This window comes from Hetaerina americana, unplaced genomic scaffold (assembly GCF_022747635.1).
Source record: "Hetaerina americana unplaced genomic scaffold, ioHetAmer1.1.p SCAF_15, whole genome shotgun sequence".
Lineage (NCBI taxonomy): Eukaryota > Metazoa > Arthropoda > Insecta > Odonata > Calopterygidae > Hetaerina > Hetaerina americana.
Window position 1 is genome coordinate 1,184,438 of NW_027286625.1, and position 15,039 is coordinate 1,199,476.

At 38.2% G+C, this 15,039-nt stretch overlaps 1 protein-coding gene across 1 annotated transcript in view; it reads left to right on the forward strand.

Annotated features, from left to right (window-relative positions):
- LOC139686858 (synaptotagmin-like protein 5) overlaps nt 1-15,039 on the forward strand; it is a 591,798-nt gene that overhangs the window by 268,895 nt on the left and 307,864 nt on the right. The gene's annotated exons all lie outside the window — the stretch shown is intronic.

The window sequence follows — 15,039 nt, forward strand, 5'->3', positions numbered from 1 at the left end:
GCCTATTCAAGTTTGTCTTTGAATTGGTAACTTAATTTAATTTTTATTCCTACGGCAGATGGGGTATAAAATAACGGCCGAGGCTCTTGGGTTACGTTGCGTTTCTGATACTCCTATCTGGAAGCAATTATTGTATCAGGATATGTATTATTTAGCTCGTGGAAAGTTCCACATATCGCTTTCAAAAAACCTAAAAAGACGAGCCATTTTAGAACAGGTCTTAGGGTAGCACAAGCCCCCCGTGGGTGCGTCCATTGAGGTAGAGGAATGGAAGAAGGAATTTACATCAACCCTAGTATTTTTCAATTCTCTTTAAACATCTAGAGTTCTAGAGGCAAAGTTTTGTCACTAGAAATAAAATCGAAGAAACGTGGTCGAAGTTTGCTGAAAACATTACGAAATAGTTTCCCTCTTTCATATATTGAATTAGTTGCCGCAATGATTTGGTTTAATATTCATAATATTAAACTTGGATATGTTTCTTAAACAGGAACGGAGATATATCATCGTCATGGTGATCTCAACAATTGCGGAAAGGGTGCACGAAGGTTCACTGTCAGTCACCATAGGACATACATAACATTGAGATACTTTAATACTCAGAAGTCAATTAATCCTATTAGTTTCTGCCGAATCTTCTGCTTTCTAGCGGAATTGTATTACTTCAAATTTTCTTTGTTTTACTATGCACATTTATAAATAATAATGGCTGTCGAAGTTGAGCTACTCATAAAATACTCCTTGTTACTAAATTGCATTTGTATATACATATCTGACCACATCGCTTCCGACCTTGCGCTAACATCTATCTTTGCCGAGGAATTGAAATCCCTAGCGTCGACTTCATTTGTCCTATTTTATTTTTTATTACCTAGTAGGCGAGGAATTTAAAAGTATTTGCTTACGTTTTACGTCGGTGGTCATATCCGTATGTTCGTGTAACTACATGTACCTGTATTTTCCACTGCTTCTTAGGATCTGCGAATGACAAGCCTATTTCTGGACGCTACCTGTTTGACGTGGGGCCTTCCTAATTGAATTTCCCAAGTTAATCAACAGTGTCGGGGCAACAAATCAGAAAAATTTCCGTTTTCAAATTTCGCTACGTTCATAATTTACAGGAAGGTTCGCAGTGAATAAGGTGGCATTCGCGAAATTCTGGACAAAAAAGTTTCCCTGTGTTTTCTGTTCTGCAGGCGGATTTTCCTCGTTTGTTGGTTACCCAGCACATTAACACATTTATCGTTCGTTTTATATTTTTGGAAAAAAATCCTAAGTTGAATCTCCTATCCGAACAGGCTAGGGAAACATTCCTTTCATACACAAATGACAGTTCCTATGATTAAACCAAGTAGGGAACGTTAATTAGACAGCGTAAATCAGAAGTCACTAGTGCATTCCTGCTAGAAGTGATGATTCTTTGCTCGTTTAGTCGTAGCAGAGTTGATTTTTCAATAATAAAATATGTTTAAAAAATGTACCCCCTCCGGATCACCTTCAGTTGATTTTTGTTTTAAAAATACCATGTTTGACTTTCCAATTTTCTATAAAACTAGCGCGAATATAGTTCGAGTAATTTGACAGATTTACCAAAACTTAATTATTTTCGGATACGAATTATTTGATAGAACGAATTTTATCAAATAAAAATGGAAGATAAAAAATAGCATCGGACGATTAATTGCTTAGTAAAGATAATACTATCCAATATCCACCAAATGACTCGTGATACAAGTTAATTTTATTTCTCTCTATGTTTTCTTGGGTATTATTTCAACAATATCTACAATATTAAGTTTAGAATTTGTAAGCTTATTATTTTTTCTAAATAGGTTTTTCCCATTTCTTTATTCAGCCTTTTTATATCGCATTACCTTCACTTCCATATAGGGTGGATAGCTGCCTTGCATATAATAAAATACTATTCGATTTGGTTCCAGATTTTGGTTAAATTTATAATTTTAAGTTATTGTGAGTCACTAAAAAGTAGGCCATTAATATGAACCTGAAGAAGCAATAACTGATGATGTATTATTTGGTTACCTTCCTTAAGTATTTATTCTTTATTCCCGTTGCAAATGCGATCGTTTATCTCAGCAATTATCAAAACATATTAGTAAAATTAAACATTTTATTATTCTGTTTTCAATTAAAATATGAGAGAATCCAAGAACAAAAGTTTTTTTTTGTCATTTTCATATTTAATGTATAGATTATTGTGAAGTGAACTAGGAAAATAATTCAACAGCGGGAGGAACGATATTATTATTTTTTCCTAACTCTGTTAAGTTATTTAGGAAACTTGAAGTCTATCCTCATCTTAATTAAAACAATTCAATGTATACTCCGACTTGAGCAGAAAGGCATCAACGATAATACATTTTAGTTAACGGTTCAATCTTCGAGTAAATCCTGACTTGATCCATCAATCATTAATTCAAGTGAATTTCACAAATGTAATACGTTTGTTTTACTATCATAACTCAGCGTAAACTATGATAGGTTAAATATGAAAATGTCAGACGAACGGTATCGTCACATGGATTGCGTACTTGCCAATAATGAATTAATTACTCATGAATAACTCTGAATCAATGCGAGCCGGAATGTGAATAAACTAGTAGATCACAGCTTCAAAGAGGCGCTTCTAGCTAACCATAATTAAAGAAAATTAAACACGACTGTTTCTATGCTTCCATAATACATCTAATATCATTTTTTTATTCGAGAAATGGAAAAAATATATATGTATGAGATTTCGTGGAAATAAATATATTTTGTCATATTTATTTGATGATTAACTTTGATCCACTTAATTGTTAGTTATAACCTGACTATCATTAATTTAATCGGCCTATAACTTTTGCCACGACTTGTTGAAAACTAAATTGCACTCAACTGAACTGAATGAACTTTTTTATACAACTTTACCAAGTCTTTGTATATTATTCATAACGGTTGGTTGGTTAAGTTTTTTTTCGCAATACCTAAGCGTGCAAGTGTAGCTTCAAATTAGTGTGTTTGGGAGAGAGAAAATATTATCATGTACGTACTTCTCCGCATTAACCTACCAAATTGAACCACGCCATTAATGGGAGCTTCATTATGCCTTAATCTGAGGGTGCCCCGAACTACTTGCAGAAATTCTGATGAAAAAACCTTTCTAATTCGCGAAGACATGAATTACTACTTGAATCATTTTTATTGATTTATCAATAGGGTAGCTTGGAGAACGAGTAAAAATTAGATGAACATTAATGATCTGATTTACAGACACTTCTCATAACGTTTTTATCAATGAGATTGATTAATTTTATTAATTTGTTCAACTGAAATAGGAAAATAAAAAAGAAAACAGTTGTAGGATTGGTAACTTAAGTATACCATGAGGATGAAGAGACATTGCAGAAGATACTTTCAACATTTTTGTCGGAAATAAAATGCTTAGTGCCGTACAGTGTTACATTCGTTTTTTTTCCTTTCTCCGGAAGAGGGTTTAATGCGCTGCCTAATATTATATTAGCCTAAAAGAAATTCCTCTCTATGGAAATATTTATTGTGCTTCGTGGCAGGAGGTATTGCTGCTAACAGAGTCTTGAGTATGGTGACAGATACTCAAAATATTTGCGTTCCTAGTCCAGTTTTCAAATGTTAATTATTAAATGTATCGCCAGTGAAAATGATAACCATTTTCCATTGATTCAACTGAATTTATGTGATACCCTGTAAGCTACCGCTGGAGTGTACGACAGAGGGTCGATCAAAAATTATGGTTTGCTTAATTGTTGGCAAAAATTAAATATGTAAAATAATTCAAATTACATGAGATAATGTTAACTTCAGGTACATGCACTGCATGTATCATAGTTTGCAATACTTATTTACAAATGGGAGACGAGCTACTTGTAGAATAACAATAAATACATACATAAAAAGAAGAATAAAATAGCTCTCCATCAATATGAAAATGTTTTGATCAACAGGGGGAGTCGCTTTGCTGCCCTTCTATGTCATTTCATTTGGTCCAAAAGTCATGACCTCGATGAAGCAACGTCTTAATAAGTTAATCAAGGAGCGATTTGGTGATATATGATGGAGATAAGGGTGATACGTGACTGCCTTTGTTGACGAACAAACTACCGCTTTCAAAACCCGCCGCCTTCCGCTCGAAAGAATAACTCCATTTGATTCATGGCGCTGCCGTCGTGGAAGAAAAGAACTCGCGCGACATCTGACCGTTGAAGGAAACACTTCCTATTCTCCCGTCACAGGAGCGGAGCATGCGAAGGAGGGGAGATTAGTCGGTCCCTTCTCTCTCACATTCTCTTTTTTTTCTCTCTCTCTCTCTCTCTATCACTCCTTTCCCCGGCTGTGTTATGTTTTTTCCTTCTTTCATTTCTCCTCATCCGTCCCGTCCCACAACAGCCGCCATCCCGGGGCGCACACATCCCTCATTTTTTTCCATTCCTTCGGTTTCCTTTTGTTGAGCAGGGAGTTCCCACGAGGGAAGCGGCACCTTAGCGTGTCGGGCACGGGGCCAAGGCACGCCGGCCGAACCTTCCACTGCCCCGTGCCAAAGGCTGCGTGGAAGCAAGTATCTTCCTCACCGTCACGTATGTCCGAAGAGGGTTTTTTTTAAGGGGCGGTGAGTTTAGGGAGTGGGGTGTGTGCAAAAACTCTTGTGATGTGCCAGGAGCATTCCGCAACCCCGTATTCAAGGTGGGTGGGGAGGGTTGGTACGGACTGGGGTCTCAAGTCACCTGGCAAAAGGCACGTTGGTATAGCTCGCGGACAACAATGATGTCACTATCGTAAGATGATTCAGTGAGAAGCGAGTGAACGTGACGCTAGCACTCAAAAGTGGAAGGGGACTGAGAGAAAGAACGAGAGATTGTTTCCTTGTGACGTCACCCTTATTTATCGGTCCGGATCCGCAGGGTTCGTTGTTCCCCTGCAGCTATGAGGGATCCCTGACCTTTCGTCCGTCACCTTCACAGAAGTAGACAATGGTGGTGGCAAAACATTGCCTTCGTGGCAAAACATTGTCGTCGTGAATCTCTCGTGAATTTCTAGTTCGGGCAGTTTTATTAGTTTCAAAGGGAACTGTGATATTTTGTATTTTTTTAAATCACCATCATCGGCACTTCGTTCTGAAAATAGTGAAGATTAAAATGTTTATGTAACAATAAAGAATAGTCATTATATTTCTGTTATTATATCTTCTAATGAATAGTTAATATATCTGCTAGAAATATTAACTCAGCTCGATTACCGTCTGATAATAGAACTAACTTCCTTGAAAGCAACATTTTTAAATGTCTTAAACGTATTACGAAACAAGGGGAATGTGCATCCAACCAACGTCCATTAAATATTTCTCGTAAAAGCGACACCAATTTTGTGTTTGTACGTTCCCCATTTCCAAGAATCAGTTTTAGCCCAAGAGAATCGAGAGTCTATTTTCAGTGGAAATAGATTTCTTCATCTCATTTTAGGATAAAGAGCTAATTTCTGCAATACCGTTCTTGATGTGATTCATTTAGTGTGGCAAAGGTGACTAAGTGAATACCAGTGTCAAAGTAAGCATCCTTCTGAGGGAATTAACAAAAAACGTGATTCTCAAGGTATTCAAAGAATTTTTAAGGTTATTAAAGAATTCGAAGTTTCAAAGGACCGTTCTAGAAACTTAACAAGTGTAATCTTTTCAGCTAACATTGTGTCAGTTGAATTTTCTGAACGATTGTTGGGGGCACTCATAATGCAAGCACTAATAATGGGGGTTTAAAACAGATGGAGAAATTTTAATTTTACTTTTTAAATTACCGCCACCAACAGCTTTTGGAGATTTTATGCGATTAACCGAAAATAGTAATATTTCAATGGGTTGGTTAATCTAGGACACGACATGAGTCAATGGAAAACTATGTGTCGTCATTAGACCTTTGGGTGTGGCGTTTATAATGTACAACTCATTTAAAATTTGAAATGATACAGCAGTTTTTTCTACACATCCTTTCCATCTGTTCGATACTAGAAACCGTTTTAACCTTAAAAACATGAAAAAGAAAGTGATCACTTCTCACAATGGGGTGATTGTTGTTATTTAGAGGTAAACCGATAGACTACGGCAATGAATACCATTTCTCGCGATTTTCAATTTATTTTAGTTTAAGTATGTACGGTCAGTAAGAACTCTCAGCATTATGGAAATTGCCTCTTAAATCTTGTGTTTTGATGTCCTTTAAATTTTGCCTACTCCATTGAACCCTTCACTTGAGTTAAAAGGAAATTCAGGACGTTGAAAATTTGCCTCTGCTTACGTGTATCATCGTCATCACATTTGAGAGAACAGTTTGGTCCAAAATGAAGGTAGAGTCAGTCGTATCAGCTGTCCCCCAAAGTGGTGTCCTGAGACCCCTTTCATTCTTTTTTTTCAGTAAACGACATGAACACCATGGTAAATAGTCAAAACTAATTCTAAAAGCTAAAAACAAGCTAATTCCCCGAAAATGCAGCAGATGACGGAGTTATAACGTGTGTAGTCGTCAGGATAAAGTAGAAGACCCTAGAACAATGCAGAATTGGTGCGTTACTTAGAAATGAAAATTAAACTTGGAGAAGAGTGAAGGCGTGAATTTTTGGAATACGGCTAGTTCTCGTACAAACACCCACTGCATCAATATACTGAAATAGAAGGTGTAAACTTGACCAAATCCTTATTCACATCCTCACTTAATTGAAATTTTCCCATGGAATAAGTGGAAAAGCTAGCAAAAAATTAGGAGTTTTAGAAGAGTGTTAGGGAAATGCTATCTTTCGCTATTTGGCCACATTTAGAATATACGACCAGTGTGTGGGATCCTCATGAAGTTGGATTGATTGCCGAATTAGATCTCGTGCAGTGAAGAGGGGCTTGGCAGCAAAATATTATAATAATATACTTGTAAGTGGATCTAGGGATTATTAAAGGAACTGAATCGGAAATTACTTATTGAGCAATGGTTAAATTAGAGATTAAATCTGTAGATCAAGTTTAGAACCGACATATTTAAGATATTGTTTTTATCGCAAACGAAAGGGCTTCAGAATAACTACAAACAACCACGCTATGGGAAAAAGTGCATTATTTAATTCTAAGTAGCGTAGTATATTGTCATTTTTTTATCTCGCCTTTAATTAAATGTTTTTCTTGTTACTAATAGCTCGTCTCACAAGTCATTTACTCGCAGTAAGTATTTTACTCACAGATACCCTGGTGAATGTACCTATAGTTAACATGATCACCTATTATTGGAAATATTTTGTATATATTATTGGTAACTAACAATTAAGCGAAACTTAATGTTTGATTTTGCATACCTGCTGTTGAATCACCCAAGTGGAAGCTTACAATGCTCCATATATAATGTGGAAAATAATGAGATCAATACATGCATTGTTAAGTTAGGGGTGGGACAAACAGAATTTTTTGGAAGCAAATCATCATTTTGCAGGTCAAAAGGGTGGATTAATATGATCGCTGAGAACGTAATTATGAAAAGTCGGAATTTGCTGGAGATTACTTCCGTGGTTAATTGCTTCGACGGGCTGTAGAATTTAATGGCAAATTCCGAAATTCTAGTTGAATGAACAAGGATATACCCTGCGACCAAATGCGGGGTTCATCAAAATAGTTATTTCCAGGAAATATTGCCTAAATGATGTTAATCGAAATTAAAATGGTAAAAAAGTTGCAGAGTACAATTACGGCAAAGTGTGCATTCAATCGTACCTGATCTGTTCGTAAACGACGTGATTGAGACACATTGTTCCAACCATCAAATTAATTTTCACCTAACCAATTCCACTTAATGGGAATCGGAAATTCAAAGACTCGGGACAGTCTCTCCCGCCATCCATTAACCCTTTATATTTACAATTAGCAAATTCAAATGAGCCATTAAAGTGAAAATTGTCATTTAAACTCAAGTTTCTACTGATATTCTGGTTTTTTGAGCCATCCCTAGATATTCTGCTTTATTTTTTTTAGAGAACTTCCCGAAGAATTAGTAAAGTAGTAAGTACCATTATATCACGCACTCAAAGTGGGAGTTGTGATAAGTGGAGTGACCTCCACCCATTTACAATAAACTAATCCTCGCCGTGATCCTAAGACCCCTCCTTTATTTAATTTTAATCCATGTTTTATGCTCAAAATAAATCTTACTCAGTGAAATTTTAAGCACAACTGTAACATACGAGTACTCAGATGCCCTTAACCGATGTGGACATCTCTCAAATATATTAGTGACTATGCAATGTGACGTTCTGTCGAAATCATGTCAATTAGCATGCTGTCAAAGGCGACTCAGTCGATTTAAAAGAACAATATATCGACATCGACTCTTTCGTCTGGTATGTCATCCCGATAGTATTGGAAATAGGTTTTTTACATAGGCTGTCAAAGGCGACTCAGTCGATTTAAGAACAATATATCGACATCGACTCTTTCGTTTGGTATGCCATCCCGATAGTAGTGGCAATAGGTTTTTTACATAAGCTTTTTTAGCCCTCTCACTCCCATAGTGCCCGATTCGCGCTCTACCTATCTCTCCATTCCTCTACCTTGGGACGATGTTCTTTATCAGATATGCAATAGATGTCACCATACCAATACCTCGCCATCGAATCGATACTTTATGAAACGATGATCCGCTTCCGAGAACAACTATATCGAAATCAGGGTAACATATCTGTAAACCAAGCGATGCAAGGTATTATTAAAAATTATAGAACCGAGATTTTTTCAGATTCTTACCCCCTGCCAAATTACAAACGAGACAAAAATCGTAGCAGTCAAAAAGTGACGCTTGCAAATTTGCTTGGAGATCGTAAATCGTAGCTATCTGTTACTATTCTTTCTGCTGTAACTGAACGGGAATATAATAGACCAAAAGGAAAAAAAATTATTTTCATTGAAATGTTTTGACGGGTGTGAGAGCCTAGATGTGTTAGGTATACTGCTGTTCGCCTACGGACTGAAGTGTCAAAGTTGATTTCCTGGAGACAGGATGCCCAAACTGTGAGATTTGTTGGATACTACGTATTCTCGAGAAACTTTGGGTAGTAAAGGAAGAGGAGCTGAACCTTACACCTCGTACCCTGATGTGCGAATTTCACATCCCGCCACAGGGGTTCTGATGGGGTGAGTTCTGCCCTCATCTATCAAAGCAATATCCGGGTTGATTATTGTTGTTTGGCTAAAATAACTTCCAACAAATGACTGTGCGATTCGAAATGTATTCCTTAATATTCAAGCTGTTCTTCTTAACTCTTAATGTTTTTTTTATATTTTACTTAGTTTCTCGATGCATTATTTGTAGTAAATCTGGCTGTTTAGATGATAGTCTTAACCCTGGATTAATTAAAAATTGAATTTTTCATAAAAAGGAAAGACGATATTCAGGTAAGGAACAAATTTATTTATTCGTATTCTTATTTTGCTAAAGGAGAGGGAAATGTGTTTGTATATCGACTCTGCTACGGTATTGCGAACATGGTGCATGCCGAGGGAGAGCCTAGTGGTCGGTGACCCCATGGAATGATCGAGAGGAGGTGGGTCAGAATACCGCCTGGGGAATGTTGTTGTTATTGTTTGATTATGGTATCCATGCATGACGTGTTTACGTTGCCATAGGAGCGTTTCCAACGAGGCACCGAATCGAAACAACATAACCAACATACTCTGCCCCGATATCGTTTTCTAAGGATCATGGCGTCTCACCAAACCAACCGCCGAAAAAATCTCCCCTCACGATATACGCCTACTTCAGGTGTCTCTTTCACAAAATCATCAGCATTTGATTCAACCCTTACACCTAACACCTGCCTTCTTCCATCTAGCCTTTCCTTTAAAGGTCATACACGTTCTTCCTATTAGTCTTGCGCTGCGCAACATCAAAATATACAAGTAAATATATTCCATATACCTTATTACTATAAAAAAGTCACTCATTTTTGGTAGTGATGTAGTATTTTTGCGGCCGTGTCGAGAGGAAAGTGGAGAGGTTGGCTCGTATTTTGACGGCACTTAAGTTGCGAATAAATAAATGAATCACCAGGAATATTACGTTACAATCTCCTTGGGTCTGTAATTCAAGATGATACATGCACGACAATTTGCAGTTTGTAAATTTGTAATACGTATATCAGGCGGATGGGGTCGGTGGCTTGTGTAACTGGATTCCAACCCTTAGTGCGGGACTATGGTGGTAGTTTTTTTAAAGATGAAGTATCTAGATTCCTGCTTGTGTGCTATGAGGAGAGGACTTTATCTGGGGTACGGCGTCCGGCGGAAGGGACGTTAATTTGTGTGATCCTTTGGCGTCTTTCGTTGAGATTAAGCAAGTGCTGACGCCGGGTTTCTCTGGACCCTTCGCCCACTCCCTGAAAATCCCACTCATAACATACCAAATTACCCACATGTCCCTAATGGTGCATTTGACGTCAGCTAGCCTCCCATAATAATGCCAATGCCTTTGCCCACAGCTATGTATCTGATACTGCCTATGCCCACAGTAATGAATCTTGTATCAAGAGTTTGAAATGTATGATTTCCCATTCTCCTCCGCCGCATTTGTTCTTTGAGCATTTTTATCTACTTCGTTTTTCTCCCGAGAGCGGGAACCTTATGACGTGTCTTTTGGTTGGTATAGAGCGAATTTCAACGATCTCGCTAAGGTCAATGGCAAAATTATGAAGAGAGTAGGCTTCAGGGAGCAACGTGACACTATTTGAGGTGGAAGAGGGTCCGTTGCGGCGTGACAGAAAGGGAAAATGTGGGGAGGGGGATGTGTTGGAAACGGTCAAAAACGGCGTGACATCATTTACGGACGTTCCGAAACCCGTCATTCCCATCACCCCCCCGCGATGCGCTGGACTGGAAAATGTAGCCTCTGGAAACTCTTTCCGTTCCCCTCAATCACCTTTCCCCTCACCACCAGCCTCAATCCCACCCCCACCCTCTTCTCCTCCCCTCAGGAGTCCCCTGATCCCCTTCCACCATTTTTACCTTACTACATCGATTCTCATTCCTCCGGGTCGGGCCAGTTATCTAACCCTCCTGCACCCCGTCACCTCTTCGCTGCCCGCCGTCGCTCCCATCCCGCCTGGTGAGATCCTGCTCAGTCGCGCGCTGCCAACCTTTCTGTCTTCAAGACGTAGTTTACATGACTTAAGAGTCATCAAGTTCCCATCCAGTGATTTGCTTTTAAATTTACGATGGATTTTTCCTTTTTGAATCAGATCATTAAACGACTGATCTGAGAGCAGCCTAATTGGTTCTTAGGATTAAGTTTTTTTAAGTCCGAGGGTAATTTGCAAAGTTCTCGGAATGGAATAAGAAATAAACGACTTACCTCAGTGAAACTTTTTTATTTTTCAATGTAGTCTCACAGTACACTGCTGCACTTGGTGCAAGGATGTTCCAATGTCTTGATTCTATCTCTAAAATCAGAATCCTTCAGACCTGCAAAATACCCGTCTACTTCGGCTGTTAGTTTTTTATTTGAAGATAGGAAAGGAAACTTCCGTCCACTAAGGAAAAAATTGAGCTTGGGGAAGAGATGGAAATCTGATGGAGCCAAATCAGGCGTACGAGTATAAGGTGGGTGTGACAACAATCCGTATCTTAGTTCACGTATTTTTGCCATGGCAACGACTCTGGTGTGTGGGCGTGCATTGTCTGGACGAAAGATGACTTTCTTCCTTGCCAAACCTGGCCTTTTTTCGTGCATCTTTTGCTGTGGTTGGTCCAGGAGTTTAGTGTAGTGTTGTCTATTAATTGACCCATACAAATCTGAAGACATCACCTTACCGGCCGAACGTATTGCCTTTGCTTTCTTTGGTGGTAGTGAATCAACATGTTTCCACTGCTTTGACTGCTGTTTTGTCTCTGGGGTATAAGTAGTGTAGCCAAGTTTCATCTTTGGTCACTAACCGGTGCAGAAAATCTTGTTGGTTGCTCTTAAAACGGGTCAAACATTATTTTTCTTTCATAGGCGTTTCTGTTCTTGCGTCAAGAGTCGTGGCCCCCATCTAGCAGATATTTTTCTCATATCCAAGTCCACTGTTAAAATGTGATATACCCGTCCAGATGACATCCCTACAGCTTTAGTGATTTCTCGCACTTTTAGTCGCCAATCCTCCATGACCATGAGATGCAATTTTGCAATACTTTCTGGGGTAGTGGCAGATTTTGGCCGACCACCACGCGGAACATCATCTAAGCTGTCCCTACGAAACTTAAGCTCATTTGGCCACTTGAAAGCAGTTGAATATGAAGGAGCAGTCCCCCCCAAAAGTGTTTTGAAAGTCTATATGAATTTCCTTTACTTTCATACCTTTCTTTACGAAGTATTTATCCCTGCGCTAATATCAATGTTTGCCCTCCTCACAAATCAGTACCCGGGAACATCAATAAAGAGGCGTCCGCACCACAGATCTCTTCCGAGAGCACTGACGCGTTGTGTTTACTCATAAAGGCTTACCAATTACTACGCGGGAAACTCGTTGCGCTAGCTCTGACATCTTATGGTTATTCCGAGGATCTTTAAATCTACCCTCGTATTAATGAGGGCATTCACAAACACCCTCGCCCTTGGGGGAGGAAAATTGAACTTTCGGAAGGATAGAGTCCATGACCTTTGAGCCACCAGGTGGAAATGTAGCCCCGCCGCCTTTGAGAACGGAAAACTAACCTATGTTAAAGAAAACATAATGGTTACATCAACATAAAAAGGAATGCAACAATTCCAGGGTGTAGATATCATTCGCCTTGACCGGGATTTGGACCGGGACGGCGAATGATTTTTACAATCTGAAATTGTTTTATTGAAATGCTTGCTAGCGGATGACTCCGTTAAAAGTTGCTGTTGCGGCATCTCCCGCAGTTTCTTGGAATTTTATAAAAAGGAATGATTGAACATAAATATAATAATGGTTGGAACCGCTCATAACATGAAACTCGTTGTAACCCGTGCTGAACCAATAAAAACTGCATATTCAGTGTACGCTTATTACAAATTTGTACCTGATGATGCCGTATCATAGTGAAACACATTGCACTAAACCAAATAAAGTCTGTGAAAAAGTACGTTCTCACTTTTACATGATGGATGTCAATTAATTGTTTAAAGTTCTAGAAATCCTTACAAATATATATGTAAATCTAAAAAAACTGTCCCTCTCAATACAGTTTTATTAGGCGAGTTCCTCAATGGTAGGCAGCAGCTATAAATCAAGATTAAATCAAATCAGCCAAGTCCCTCGGGAATATATGCCCGCGATAGACGAATAAAATTTATTTCAAATTTTATTCGTCTATCCCGGGCATCTATTTATTTCATCAAAAATATTTTAAATCATAATTGAATGGGACCTCACCTATTGACTTTTACAACAACTAAAATTGAGCTTCTATTTGCCTCTCGACATGTATTGAACGTTTACGATGCTGAAAATGTTTCAACCTTTGGTTTTGGTAGTGTTTATCAATCATCTATGGACCACGAGCCGCCTGTACTTAATTTCCAGAGACGCCTAAAATGTGGAGTTCTTTTGGAATTCGTTACAAGTAGGCAGTTTGCAAGGTGGTGACATGACTTGAATGTACGTTCTCCAGCATGGAGATATGAATATTTTTCCATTATCTTTTGCGTTAATGTTAAAGCGTGAATTAACTACCAACTTCAGAAATTTTTCTATGGAAAAGTCAAAACTTATCGCAGATGATTGGAGAATTTGCCATACTGGTGTGTAAAATTAAGTAGTAAAATTAATTACGGATGCATATTCGTAGATGCTTATCAATCCACAAGCTCGTACATCTAGGGATCTCGGTCGAGCTATGAAGTAAGTTGAAGAGATGTAAATTATTCGATCAAAACAGCAACTGCCTTCAAAGTGATTTTAATTAGTTATATTTTGAATCAATTAACCAATATGGCATCAGCCATGGTTGGCTGATACCATACTGGTTCATGAATTCAAGGAAATACTTATAGTATAAGCGCCACCGATCAACTTTGGTTAAAGCAGCATTAAGATTTCTAAATAAAGTAATATTTCGGAGTATAGGCCAGTGGTAATTATTGTTATAGATATATTTTCAGTTAAATATACTGTGTGATATATCTAACGGACTCTCAATTTGATTTGATCGGTATCTTCGAGAAATGGTTCCAGTTATTAACTGCGACCTAGTTTTTATGCTTGAAACCTTTATTGAGTTTAGCATGCCCTGATTTTCTTGATCATATTGGTAGTTAGGGTCAGTGACTTTAAAACATGTTGAAATTCACTTTTTGTTAATGTAAATTAGACTTTCAACTTGAAAATTTTGAACATGCGTGTTCTCTGTCTTAGTGATAGCGGCGGGTTCAAGAGGCTGATCGCCCCTCGCTTGGTTTTTCTGCATATTAATCCAGTAGACGTTCCTTCATAATACTTTACTTCGACGTGACGTAAAATCATAAAGAATGTTAAATGCATGCAAGCAATTTGGAATAGTCATAAGTCTGGGGAAAGTATTCTACAACCAAAATAATCACGGGAACGTTTGAAAGAGCCGAGGAAAAACTCGTCCAGAACTAAGGCATTAGAATGGTGACACTCACAGTTTCAGAGGGTATATGCCTCTACGCAGTACCCGAAAATTGCCAATATGGCGTGTTTTTGCGGGTGTTAGGAAATAATGCATTTATGTATAAATATGCATTTAGTAATTTATACATCAATAAACCAACGCTTAAACTCGTACATGCCTGTCTGCATCGTGCAAAAATGGCTGTGTTCAGGTCAAGGCTTAAAGTTCAAGGCTTAAATTTTGCATTTTGACTTAAGGATGAGATGTGGAAGAATGTGTTCACATGTGATTTTGTTATGATTATGTATCGTGCAAAGAAAGAACGACTATTTGAGTTAAACTGGAGTATTTCAGTCTGTATAAATTACAGATTCAGGTGGGATGAGGTCGAACTGTTCCATAATAACAGAGACGAA